The sequence below is a fragment of the Lates calcarifer genome, linkage group LG21 (assembly GCF_001640805.2).
Source record: "Lates calcarifer isolate ASB-BC8 linkage group LG21, TLL_Latcal_v3, whole genome shotgun sequence".
Taxonomy (NCBI): Eukaryota; Metazoa; Chordata; class Actinopteri; family Centropomidae; genus Lates; species Lates calcarifer.
In genome coordinates, this window is record NC_066853.1 from 21,026,018 (window position 1) to 21,040,989 (window position 14,972).

Here is a 14,972-nt window from a genome sequence, read left to right on the forward strand (position 1 = left end):
TGTTGGTGTCACTTTTACATACACCTTTGCTCAAAAATGCTTCTCACAGTCTTTAGCATTTTAAGAATCTCCCATGACATATTTGTGTTGCTTGAACTTCAGGACTTTATAGTGACCACTCTTATTCCACTTGTTGTTATATAAATCTTTTTCTTTTTTTTCTCCTATGATGCTGCAGTGACTCTTGTAATGTTTACTGAGTCCCACTCAGTCTATCATAAAACAACACCATATAAAGGTTTGGGAGCATCTTAAAACATTCCTGGTGGATAGATAAAGCAGAGGGAAAGCAGCAGTTTGTATCTAAATCACTTAGTGGACCTGCCCTGCTCAGACTTCATAAAAACACAGAGTAAATGAGTTGGATGGTGTTTTAATGTGTTCTAATGGGACATAATGAGTTGACTGCTGGGAGACGTTTTACACCAGCAAACGTGGCTTTTACTTGTTTGCTGTTTAGATGTTACACAGACACATACACCATCAAACAGATATCACAATAACATGAACTCACTTATGAAAACATTGTACTGACTTATACCCTGCTCACCCTGTCTAACCCCAATCCCCTCTGAGGCAGTGACTGATATTTCCAATACTGGCAACTCTTCGAGAGAGCGACAGTCAACAGTTAGATGTCAACACTTCTCTTCCACTGTACAGTACTTATTACACAGTGCTGCTCACAGTCATAATAAACAAAACAGTTCCTGAGAAGAAAACATAGAGTACTGAGGCAGCAGACAGCTCACATTTACCGCTTTACAGGGCAAAAAAAAAAAAAACACACACACACACACACACACACACACACACACACACTTTGTTGCAGATTCAATCAAACAGAAAATGTAATGATTACACAATTAAAAGTCATTTTACAGAGGAGCAGAATGAAGCTGCAGACATGACACGCAGCCTCCTCAGACAGGTCAGTCATCAAACACATGGAGCCCATTCTGACTGAGGCAGAAACACATCCAGTTTCTGATTTGACACAGAAACGACACCATCGTCACCACCACCTCCAGATTATAGACGAGCCAGGAAGTGGTCTGTCGCCAGAGAGCTTCATGTGCTGTCCAGATAACACTCTCCTGGAACAGTCAGTGCTGATATTCTATCAGGTGACAAGAAGTGGACTTACAGCAACGTTACCCATCTCATCCAAGTGTAATACTAACCATGGACATAAGATTAAAAGTGCCTACCGGTGATTTGCATGTTTTAGCCCACTGACTACAACATAATACTTAATACAAGAAATACATTATAACACACATGTTCAATCACTTATTTCTTTGTTTGTCACATTTTCCATTGTCCACATTATATAAAATGATGATGTGGTGGTCAGTATATTCATATTCCAGGTACATACTATAGATTTTAATGATGTTAATGTTGCTAATGTAGATGTTGAAACTATGGCTGATTCAGCAGTCTGGTCACTTTGGAAGATGTAGTTTGTGTTGCTGTCACAACGTACTGAATTATCCAGAGAAGTGTTTCTGTTGTTTAGCTTATTCCAACTGATAAAAATGGTGTGGACAAAATAATTAAAACACCTGTCAGACTAAACTGTTGTACAGTTTCAGTGTGCCTAATAAACTGGCACCTGGGTGGCTATTTTATTTTATTTTATTTTATTTTGATTTGTCGATGAAATGCATTGTATGAGAAAACAAGTAACACTAACATATTGATTTGCACTTTATGCTCTCTCTCTCTCTCTCTCTCTCTCTCTCTCACACACACACACACACACACACACAGGGGGCGTTACAGTCATCAAGTCCTGCTGAATGCCGCCTCTCTCTCTCTTTCTCTCTCTCTCAGTCTGCCGGCTGCTGTCGCTCTGCGCACACTGTCTCGCGCGCTGGGGGCTGTTTAACCTGACCATCACTGCTGTTACTGAACGTTTTTCGCGGAGGTTGAATGAAATTAAATGACTTTTTTTTTTTTTTTCCTCGAATGGATACACGCTGCTTTGGAAGATGACAGCAGGAGTGCGGGAACCTGAAAGTAAGTACAGCGCTGTGTCTTTGCTGAGCTGCGCTCTCCTTTTCACTCCTTTCTTCTCTCAGAGAGGGAAGTGTGAGTGAAACTGTCACCTGCTACAGAAAGCTATAATTCAGCTCTTGTATGTTGTCGGGATGGATGAGCTCAGGTGTTGCATACATAACATGTATTCTTAGACTCTTAATTAGTCACCTGCAACATGTACTTTGTGTGCGTGGAAGAATACCTATACACTTGTAATTATAACGTGAGTTACCAGCACCTCTTCCACACACAGCAAAACGTACAGTCATGTATAAGAATGGTAAATTATATATTCTCTATAGCACAATAAGAATATTATGCTTAAAGGAATATTATAATTACACCAAGGAATATAAAATACATTATAAACTACAGATCTATCTATCTATCTGTCTAGTCCTAATTGTTAGGAATAGTCCTGGGAGTTGGATGTGTAGGTCAGTATGTCAGCTTATTCACATCCCATAACATTCAGTCACACATTGCTTCAGTGTTTATGGATCTGCATTTAACATTCCACAGTAAGAGTAACATAATGCTCTTACTGTACATAATAAACTGTCAGAGGTGTTTTAAGACACTAAGAAAAAAAAAAATCAAGTCAGAACATCTTGTACATAAATGACTCTTCTGCTCTTTCCCCTGACTTTGAACTTGTATTCTCCATCTGACATCACTTCCACTCTTCGCACAGCAGGCTGCCTTTTTGCTCCCATTAACTTGTTGCAAAAGCAAGTCAAATTGCATTAGCAGATGGGAAGCTAGCTGAGCTGGCAACATGGAAGTTACAGTACAACGGGCACTGTCACAGCTCCAGGGGTTTTGACTGCAGATAATTAATAAATCATGAGGCTGGACAACGAAATCAGCCACTTGTGTCACTGAGCCTCTCCAACTGTGTATTGTGAGTGCAGGGACCAGAAAAAGGTTCTTTTAGGATAACCAGTTTTGGTGTCATGCAGAACCCTTTACACTGAGTCTAAGAACTTTAAAGGAGACCACTGGAGACAACTGCACTGTTGCGCATATTCCACGTACACCTAGCTGAAATTATGCCATTTAGTCACTCCACAAAGCAACGTGCAGATCTTTGATGTTTACCTCTGTCAGTGGAGTATGAGGAAGGTTCAGTTTTCAAACCTCAGCACATCAGTTTTTCAGTTGGACATCTCAAAAACAAGGTGACTGAAAACTGGAGAACAGACCGTCTTTGGCTAAGATTTTTATTTTTATTTTTTGCCATAGCAGTTGTGCTGTGACGACTTGCAGTCAGATAAAGGTTAGGTGCCTAATTTTGCTGAGTGAAAATAAATGATGCACAAACAGTAAGGAGGCTGCGAGCTTGTAAGTCGATTAAGTGTTAAGCTGAGCAGTATGTACAGTAGTTTCACCTTAGATCATTTTGTGTCACAGTCTGAAATTCACTGCTGTTTGGGCTTGTGCCAATGCTCTGCATTAAAATATATGGGATATGAGAGAGTAAGTTAACAAAGTGACATGTTTCTGAAGTATTATTTCCTGGCAAGAGTCTTCTTCTTAATGCGAATGTTGGGAAGAAGCAGAGGGAAACGGCATGGAAATGAAAACCTACAACTTTAAGGAGGACAAATGTTTGACCAGTGAAATTATAGATTCATGTTAACTGTGATGGAGGAAGAACAGCAGTGACATTTTTATTCTGATGAGATAATTTGTAGCACAAGAAAGCTGATGAACTCGACACATATATTACACAAATGAATATGTTACGTACTACGCTGTTGTGCAATGGTCCAGCACATGAGCCAACCTCAGGCAGAGAGAGAGACAGAGAGGCATAGATCTCCGGGAAAGCATTGTGCTTCATTGAGCTGCAGGGAAATGTTTCAACCTTAATGGTCTTTTTAGTAAACTGTCGGCACAATGAATCCTCTGTTCCTCCTACAGAATTCCTGCTTTCAGCTCCAACAGTTGTAATATTAAAATCAGTAGAAATTCCCTTTCTTCTCTTCTCTATGTCTGTGCTCTGTTTTCTCTTTCCCTTCTTTCGCCTCCCCCTCTTTCAACCCACTGTGAAGATGGTTGGTTCGTCCTCCTCTTTCTTAATCTTTCCTTTTTTTTCCGCCCCCTTCACTGTGTCCCTCCTGTGATTGCAACTTTCAGCTTTTAACTTGCTTTGCTGGCTGCAAAACCCCAAATATATATGAAAAACATGAACAATGGCAAATAAAATATAATCTGGTAAATGAAAAAAATATAGAAATTGAAAATGTTTCATCAAATGACAACTAAATGCAGAATTTACTGCAACACTGACTCTCATCCTGTCTTGTATTGTCTATATCAGTGAATCATTTTTAACATTATGAGTAAAACATCCTCTCCTCTTCCTCATCCCCTACACCCCCACCCCAACCCAACCTCCTCCATCCCTCATCCTGAACTATTTCTGACCTCATAGGAAAGAGAATCTGAGCAGTTTTAGCTCTGACCTTCAAGTCAGAAGGATGACTGTGGTTAGCTAATAGCCCCAGCTTTACTTACCTACCGGGTCCTTTTACCACTCCCCAACCAATCACACACACACACACCACTTCCTCCTCTGCCACTCCCGACCTGGACAGATCTCTCTCGTCCCCCCTTGTTCACAGTCTTCCTCAGATGTCAGACAGTGGTGTGACCTTTAAAAGAATGTCTTCACCCTTGGGTGAAGTTTGGGAGACAACACACATTTGGCTTTTGACTTTTCAACACAGCACACGGATATCATCAGTCTCTCAGAACAACAAGCAGTGCTGAACTGTGTATGGACCAAACTAGACATTTAAGAAACAAAGCCTTTGTTTTCTTATTGTTTTAAATAATTCATGGTAGTTTGTAATTTAGTCTTTAGCCACATGGCTCTTGGGATGGCAGAGCTGGTCTATTCACCACTTAGGTCCAGACTGAAATTTAAACAAGTATTAAGTGAATTGCCATTGAATTTGGCTTATCTCTGGTGTACAAGGACAAATCCTAATGACTCGTGATCCTGTGACTTTGATTCTAGTGCCACCAGCAGGTCAAACTTTTCACTTATCCCGTGAAATATCTCAAAATTGAATAGATGGATTAGAAAAATGGGATTAGGAAAAGAGATTTAAGGACAGGTGATCAGACAAGAAGAGAGGAGAAAAGGACAATTAAAAGAGAAGACAAGAGACTGAACATTAGAAAGGATCTGAGACTAAAATAAGGGAGAAGAAGGAGAAGAAAAGGAAGAGAGGGAAAGGGCAGTAGCAGACAGGCTAGGGACAAGAGAAGGGTGCTGGATGGAGGGAAGAGGTCGAGAGGATAAAAAAGCTTTAGATGAGGGTGAATGTGAAAGAGAGAGCAGTGATGGTGTAATTGCTCTCCAGAGGAGTTCTGATAAGCAGCACTTAAGAGCCTCTGTGGTTAAGTAATCACTGTGATTAAGGGCCAGAACAGCTCCAGTGTTAGAGAGCGACACTAACAGCTAGCCTGACTGGAAGATCAACACCCACTGCACTACATTATCACATTATACTGTAATATAACACAAGACTGATGTTATGTGAAAATCAGATTCCAGTGATTGAAAAAGTGAAAAAGTTTGATGTCATTCACTTCAAATCCCATGTTGGGATTCCCATCAGGTAGCTTTTAAGGATTGACCGCCAGATAATGATTTTGTGTCGTTTTTCTGAATTAGTTCTGTTCTAATCAGTTCTGTAATTTTCTGGTGGCAAATGGTGGCATAATCAGTGCTGCATGTGTTAATTACTTACTCAGTGCTAAACAAGCACAACATCATGAGAGGCCAGAGACAATCTGTCACTTTTGAATCCATATTTGTGACTGATGCATCAGATTTCAGTCACAGTAAGTCTTCGGGCTGCAGGAGCTAGAGTCCACTGTCTTTAGCCAGTTAAGACTGCATTATTGGCCACAAGGGGGCAGAAAATACTCCAAAGCAACCTCGCTAGGACAAATCTTAATATAAAATTGGCTCAAGAAGTTGTTAACGGGTTATCGAACATAAGACTACTTATGCATCCAGCAGACACAGAGCAACATTAAGGTAAACTTTCAGTTGTGTTCTTGTGTCCCTGATGAACAGTGGTCCACATTTTTTTCTCCTTTTAGCTCTGTTTGGTCCCCACCAACAAAAAACAAGCAAACAAACTGTCTTTAGTTCTTCAACAGTTGCTCATGGTTTTATATGACAGGGTTGATGACAAGACACAAGTCTCAGCAATATAGTCCATGTGCAGCTAAAATACAAAACCAGAGAAGTAAAAGAAGTTAAAAGAAGCAATGACCTGCAATCACGCTGATATCTAGTCATTTGATTGACTGTTAACATCATAGACATTGATTATTGGCGCTTAAATTCCTGAAAAGTTGACGTATTAGAGATGTATGGTTTTCACTTTGTAGTAATTGTGTACAGTGTAGTTGGCACTTAACCTTGACACCTACATGAAGGTTGTTATACTATTTATAACAAAACCAAACGATGATACAATCAGACACAGTGACCTCAGTACTGAAGTAACTGTAGTAGTGAATGTTAAAATGTTAGCATTTAGGGCTAGAGTAATAAATACACCAGGACAATTATTAATGTTTAATTGGCAAGTTGACCAACAGGCCAGTCTACTTAAAAGTACACACATGCACATGGTGAGGTGATGGATTGGTAAATAGATGGTTTTTGTCCAGTTTGGAGTGAGAAACGTCAGCCTGCAGGCTCGCGGCTCACCTAATTGGATAATTGTTCCAGAGATGCTGAGAGGTTTCACGATTCTGGCCTCTTAATTAGACGGATGACTCATAAGCCAGTGAAGGTGACAGTGGTTTGAGTCACACCCACCGATCCAGCCATCCACCCACATCCACCTAACCCCCACCCCCACCCCCCAAACATACACATACACATTCAGAACAGTTCAGTACTAAGTGTAGCTACATGTTAAATTGGTGGTCTCTGAGCAGAGTGGTGTTTTTTATCGTGGGTGACTCTGCTTTTGTTTTCCCGGAGTCAAGAGTTGATTTGCATCAGCAGCAACACCTCCTGCCAACCTCTGCTTTGTTTGTTGTCACGGTGATAAGACAATTATTTGTTTGCCTGAAAATCAAGTTCAGAGCAGCAGAAATACCAGTTAATCATGAACTTTACAGACATTAGTGTGTGTATCTATCACGTCATTAAGTGATTTAGTGTTGAATTAGAAGCAGTCAATTCTTCTCTCTCGAAAGTCAAAGGGTGAGGAATTAAGAAGCTTTTAATTAGCATCATTAGATCATTAGATTTTCAGGTCATATACTAGAATTAATGAAGGTGAGTATCAAGCTGTGTGTCAGTGTCAGAGAATTTCAGAAATCAATGCAAAACATTTTTTAAAGTGAAAACTTATTGAAGAATCATCCTGCTACTGGCCTAATTCCTTGTTACTCTCTCTTTTTCACTGAGAACTAATTAGTGGTGAATCTAACCTTGAAGCCTTAATGAATTTTGAATAGTTTTTACTTTGCTGTGATGTGACAAGTCACACCAAACTTTGCATTAATGAACTGAAGCTTCTCTCCCTGTTGCGTGCTTTCAGTTACTTTCAGGATCAGCATTTGATTGTCAAAAACGTATCACAGTTCAGTGTATGCCTTGGCCTTCTACACATATCTGCATTGGACGTACTCTTTCACTTGTGAGTTCATAGGAAAGTAGAAGAAGAAACTAGAAGACCAAGTCTTTTAGAAAATAGATTGATTCACTACTGAAAAACTTTTAAGGTTCCCTGAGGTTATGTCATTACGTAACATGATTTATTCCCTATTAAAGCAGGACAGTTTAGGATCCATCTTTGATCAAAATTAGTCATGCTGGTTTGGCTTTTTAGGCATAACTAGTGTCATAACTGAAGATGCACTGTTTTCAACTGCACAATTCATGGGAAATTTTAACACTGCAGTGCACACAATGCAACACTGGTCCAGAGTAGCTCATCATCCTGAATGCTGGGCAAAAATCAATTCACTTAAGAATTGAGTGCTGTCTACTGTTGAAAGTTCATTAGCAAAGTCCTGGTTTATTTATTTTCAGAATTCATTGCTGGTAGTTAAGTACCCTGTGTTGTTGAAACTGTAAAATTACAAGGTGATTTTAGATTGAACATGAGGTGAGCATAGTTGCCTAGAGTCAGTAGACATGCAAGTGCACATTCCTCATCACAATGAAAGGTGAAGTTGTTGCAGCCATGATAACTTTCCAGAATCGTAAATCCTGTCTGTGATTTTTACAAACTGTTGTGCTTTCTTGTGGTGTCTGACAAGCCTTTAAACCCATTCATTTGTTACTCAAATTGGATGTTTTAGGTCTGAATACTTGCTTAGCGTGGATGCTCTCTACAACAAACTGTTATGAAACTTCTTGTAAAGTGTGAAGTAGAGTATGGTTTGTCGATGCATTTCTTTAAATGGAAAAAAAGGAAGACCGACCTAGAACGCTGCAGTGTGAGCCTCTGAAATGTGATGCAGTAGAGCACATCTCTGGGTGTCGATGAAATGATACAGCTGATGTCCTGCAGACCGGGAGGGAGATTTAAACAAAAGAGAGGACAAAAGAAAGAGGCAGGGGGATACAGAGATCAGAAGTGTGTATTAGACTCTCTCTCTGTCTGTATGCTTGTGTGTATGTGTGTTCGTGCAACTGCTGACAGTCTGACGCCGCGTCTAAATACACCCAGGACGTGATGAGGTCACTCCTGTCTGTCTGTAAACACTGTAAGGCCTGTTAGACACACACACACACACACATGTGTCTGCAGTGTGGAGACAGCAGCACCTGTGGCCATTAGACCAGTTTCAGATAGTCGATAACCATCTCACCCTCTCTGTTTGTCTTCCTTCGTTCTTTCCCATTAAAGCTCTATCTCTCCATCCACTTCTCTCTTTTTCTATCCCTTTTTTCCCCTTCTCGCTTTATTTTTCTCAAGATCAATCGCTCTCTCCTTTAATATTATTCTCTATTTTCTTCTTCATCAGGTTTCTCTCCCCTTTTGCCTGGATCTAAAATTACCTTCTCTTTTTCTCTATCCATTTGGCTCTCCCCTTTCCATTTCTCACTTTATCTCTCTATCTCTTTCCACTCCTCTTATCTCTCTCATTTCCAATGTGCTCAAAAGCCTTGAAGATTACTTCAGAGTTTTTGCAGAATATGTCCAGTGATTGCTGTACTTTTCTTTGTCCTTGGTTATAGTCTGGTTGGTCCAAACTATGTGAGGGCCAACAGTGTGTACTGTTAGAGCTGGCATAAATTTTCAGATGGACTCTTACTGTAAAATCATGACTTTGATTTTTAACAGTCTTTCCATTTTAACTCTTGTTCTCTTACCTGTTGCCCCCCATTTCTTCCCTCCAGCTGCTGGTTTGAATGCAAAAGCAAAACATTTAGCAACAAAGATAAAGACAGGTACTGGTGCTCTCTGCATCAACTTTTTTATGCAGTGCTGTTGTCTGTATGAGCACAGACTTACTGTGTGGTTGTACTGACTAGGGCTGTTACTTTTTCAAAAAATCAAGTTTAAACAAATTCAAACTGGCAAGTAAATTGTTCAGACTAATTTGAAGGCAACTCTTATACTGTCTGTTGTATGGAAAACAGTCAAAGTTGAGAAATTTTGCCATCTGTGTTGAAGAACCCATAACACTTCCACTCACTGACACAATTATCTGATCAGCACAACCTTTCTCAATAATGTCTTCCCTCATTTTTATTTATTATATTAGTTTACTAATAGGTCAAGCAGAACAGGAACTTTAAGAGTTCCATGTGGTGGACCACAGGCAAACTACTTCAGTCTGTTGTGCTCATAGACTGTGAATTTTTTATTTAAATGGGTCATTGCAGTTTGAATATTACATTTTTTCCCACGCTTGAATGAATGTTTGAATTTTGAATAAAATATGACAGCCCTAGTTTTGACAGCTTAGAATTTAGGGTCAGAAATGCTTAGCATAAAATAAGACTAATGGTTATAAAAAGTGTGATCACAGCTCATAAAAACCACATGCTGAAATGAGGATAGGTTTTATAGTTTAAACTACTATTTGGAAGTTCATCTTCCTTCATGTGTGCCCTTCACATTTGTGCTGAGGCTACAACTGGATATACTTGTGCACAGTGGGCACATGGGAGAAGTAAAGGCTTGAAGGATGAAGGATGAAATTTGAAATGGAGAAATGGATGGTCTGATGATATTTAAAGTGTTGGTTGAAAAATACCTCCTGTCTTCCTCCATCTAACCACAGTCTCATCAGGTCTACAAATATCATCCACTTTAGTAATGGAGAGCTGAAGATGATCATAGGAAATTTGAATGATCCCAGTGGAAAAAAAAAAAAATTTCTCCTGTCTTTATTGAAATTTAAGCAATTTCACAGGTCCACTGAATAGCCTTAAATAGTACAAAGGTCAGTGCCAAAGGTTAACAAAAAAAAAAAAAAAAGGAGTTCAGGTCACCAAAAACTGAAAAATCATATAAATTCTATAGGAAACAGGCCTTTTTCATGGATTATGAAATTGGTTAACTCACAGCTCTCCTGCAGCAATGGAAGTACATATTTCCCAACTTCTCCTGATAATTTACTAACCCTCTGTTTGTACAAAGGCAGTGTTGGAACAAACAGTTGTGTTACTACACCCTCTGATGCATTATTAGGACAACACTGTATTACAGGAAGTAGCACTATATATTCTTATCAGAATGGTGAGAAAAAGGCAAGGAACAAAGGAAGAGGGATTGGTTGGTCAGTAGTTCATCCTACAGCAAAATAATTACCTATTAGAACAAAGGAACTAGACAGTGCACATGTTGGAAGACCAGTCTCCTGACTTAAACCTCATTGAGTTGGTTTGGGATGAACTGAACAGAAGGTGAAAGCAAAGAAACCCACAAGTGCTAAACATTTGTGGGAACCTCTGTGTTGGAACAAACTTTCTGAGTCAAAAATGAAGTCAAAAATTATGTATTGAATTTAGTGTAATCATCCATCCATCCATAAATTATCTATACCGCCAATCCTTTAAGGGTTGCAGTATAGGTTAACCATTTAGTTCACTGAATTTAAACAGCTGGAAGTGTTCCAAAAGTTCTCACTGGTAGTATATATATGTGTATGTGTGTGATGAATGTAAGTCCAATGTCAATATTTACTCTATTTCTAGTTATCCGGCTCTTTAGCTGATAAATGCTCCACAATGTTTACCAACCAGTTGCTGACTTTGTCTGTCTGCTTGCAAGTAGTATACAGTGTCTTTATCTGAGCTTGTTTGTTGAAAACAGTTAAGTGCTGTGTTGGGAAATTAGGCCGATGAGAACAGTGACAGTAAACTAGAGCACTGAAGTTTTGGGCCAGAAAACCAAAATGAGTCGAAAGAGTTGGAGGAGCAGGAAGGTTGCAGAATCAGTGTATTATGCCTCAAGTAGTTCAAGAATTTTGTACGGTTAGAAACACATTAATACAACAGAAAAAAAGAAGAGTGATTTAGATTGCTAATGTATTATCAAACCACTGCTGCTACCTGAACCGGTGTTATACTGTTGAAAATCTCATTGAGGTTGAGGTTTATATTAATGTTAAACTTCAGTGTCTCTGTATCCTGAATGCTCACCTCCAAACATGACAAGAGAAACGCTGACATGTTCGACACATACTGCACAAAATATAAAACTACCTCTAAAATGAACAAAAGAGAAAACAAATGGAGTAAAATTCATTGTCTTGCTCTCTGGCCACACACTCTTTCTCAAAAGAAATGAACACAAGTAAACAGAGTTAAACACTGATATCTGATCCATCCAACCAGACCTATTGCTCTTTATCCTGTGGCTTGTTGTTTTGGATATAGGACAGTTTCTCAGAGGCAAAGTAAAGAAAGCTTGTTTTGCTTATATTATTGGTATTGGTTTAACAGATTTAAAGAACCCAAGAGCCATAAAACTCTCTCAACATAAACTTTAAATAGTGTTTTGGTGACCACTGGGGATGATGGACATTTGGAAGAGTAGTGACTCAAAGACAATTTGTTGTGTTATTACTTTGTATACAAATAGTTACAGTACACAACAAATTGTTTATTTTTGATCATCATAAAGTTTTTAAGGATTTATTATATTGTTGGATTGTCTGACTGCTGAGCAGGAGAGCATGTTTTTAAGGTTTGATTTGCATTGCCACGCACTGTATCAGATTTTATTATTTATTTTTTTAATGACAGGATGCTGTTATTGAAAATGCTTGAATAAGACAGGAGTCTAAACTATTAGTACATATGTTCCTTGTTGAGTTAGTATGTACCTGTCCTGAGATAAATGCAACGCAATACATTTGTTATGTATAATTTCATCAAATACATTAATTTCGGTGTATGTATCATACAAGCACAAAACAGAAATTTTGAAGATCTCAGAAACCAATATTGACACAGGAATCTTCTTCAACACAAAGTCTGAAGATCAGCACCCATCTTAAAGTGAAATCTCATCCTAGTTTTTATCAGCATTTATTCTGGAAAAGCTATTCAGCCACTGTTGCTCTGGTGGCTTCAGATTGCATCCCTAAGAATCAGGGATTCACAGGAAAGGGATGTACACTTATTATACTATCACTTGCTGTTTGCTGTTTGTTCTCTTTACATGGTGTCAGAGATGTATAATGTTGCTACTAATGCAAATGGAGTATTTCCCACTGCTGCTTCCTCACATTAAATGTGCAAAACATGGGGTTGATTTTATTGTAAAGCAGCAAGAGGAAGCAGAACATATTTGTATTCTTTCAGTTTAGCACTGACTGATACAACAAAAACGCATCTATAAAACAAGGTAATTATCACTTTTGGCATCTTTTTTCTGCAGATAATGTTTAATTTTTGCAAGTCAGTAATGGAGCAAGTGGAGCACCCTCAGTGAGCTGTTGAGTTTCAGACACCACCCACTGCTGTGCTCTCAGAAGTGGGTGGTAAAAGGTTAAATGGCAATAAGGCGTTTCCTTTATAAAACATAATCCATGTTCTGTGTGAATGTCTCACCAACTCAGTTTTAATTTACTGTAACTTATATTTTCCAAGATGGCATCAGACAGATTTGTGAGTGGTCATGATTTAACCCTGCTGCTCTGAGCCTGACTGACTGACCGCCAACTATTGCCTCAGCCAGGCTGACAGAGAAGCCTGTTTGTTTTTAATGAAATTCAAAATATACTAAATCATACTGAGAGGCATTTTAGTTTACAGAAGACTTCTCTGTTCTGCAGAGAAGAGCTCAAGCCCCCCCTCTTCTTTTTTTGTGGTTTTCTTTTTCTTGCCTAACATTATTTTAGTGTCCTTGATCCTGTGACCAACTGCACGAACAAGTTGCAAATAACTGGCATCATATTTTATTTGGTAGCTGTACCGTGTTTGGCACATATTATTATGATACAACACAAGACAAATGCATGTACATTTATATCAAGTAACATGATTCCATAATTCGTATTGCAGTTCTGGCAGTAAAACATTGTTAAGCCAAATTGTATGTCTTCTATCTACTATACTTTATATTAAAGATTGTTTCATCGTCCATTATAATTTTTCCATGACTGTGTGTTTCATTAACCTGCAATTTACCCCTTTAGCATTGTGCTAAATGATTCTAAATTAGATAAATAACAGTTTAACCAATTTGGAAACGTTTACATTAACTATTCTGCACTGTTGTGGTACACATATAGTAGATGAAATTACTGATCCACATTAGATAGTTGGATGAAGTAACAAACTATTAATTCTTCAGTTTTAAAGGTCAGTTTTTTTTTTACAATGTAAAACTATCATGTCTTATCCAGTGCAGTCACAGTTAAGGGGTCAAGTTACGGATACAAGATACAAAAAGGCTAAGATCAATATCATCATCAAATTTTTTGATGGTTGCTTTCAGATTGAAGCATGAGTGTTAATAGTAGCATCAGATTTTGTTTAGTTTTCATCACAGCTGTTCTCTCTTTTGAATCTATTCATCATTGTATCCCTTCTATATTTGGTCACATAATGCTCTTTGCTTGCACCTGGGAACCAGTGTTTATACAGTAGGTTCAATGAATTTGAATGTCCTGGTGGAGTAAATCTGACAGTTTAGTCTGTTTATTAAGTGTTTGTTGGATTACAGTTTTGCATCTGAGTTTTGAGTGTTGGAAGGACTCATATAAGTATGATTTTGATAGAGCTGATCCTGATAAAATGCTCTTACAATATGTCACCAATCAGAAATAGTATTGCAAATGTAAATGGACAGATATCTCATATGAATCTGACCCCTTATTTGTCTTACCTACATGAATGACGTGCTCACTATATCTTCATCTATGTTCCTGTTTCTGTTTATACTGATGATACTAGCTTGTTTCTTCTACATAATCATTTTCCCACACTCATTTCTGAGACGAACTCAGACAAATGGAAAAATTCAGCATTCTTTTAATGTCAGTCTGATTTCATGATATCATTGCAAAAATCAGTTCTTGCCATTGAGCTCCATCTCTCAGGTATCATTTACAAGCTTTTATTGAGTTTTACCTGATAAAGATTGGATTTGTGATTGATTTGATTTGTAGTTGGTATTATCAGTAAAATTAGTAGTTTGGTTCAATGCAAATGTTGTCAATTGATTACAGTTTATTTAAACCACACATGCTACAGTATTGTCTGGGCTCCACCAATTTTATTACATTTCTTTCTTTACAAACTGATTTACCAGATTTTTTACATTTAATAGTCAGATTAAACACACAAGCGCACTCATCTGTGATTTTAAAGTTGTATTTCCAGAATAAATATATATCTTGCATGTATTTTCATCAGCACATTTGTATATCAGGCAGTGGTTTAGATAATTTATGTCAGATATTTG

The 14,972-nt window shown here is 38.2% G+C and overlaps 1 protein-coding gene across 1 annotated transcript in view; it reads left to right on the forward strand.

Annotated features, from left to right (window-relative positions):
• Window positions 1-1,836: 1,836 nt before the first annotated feature.
• gpr4 (G protein-coupled receptor 4) overlaps window positions 1,837-14,972 on the forward strand; it is a 41,338-nt gene continuing 28,202 nt past the window's right edge. The window contains exon 1 of the mRNA XM_018665533.2: window positions 1,837-2,025. The gene's annotated coding sequence lies outside the window, so the exon portion shown is untranslated. The remainder of the gene's footprint in view (window positions 2,026-14,972) is intronic.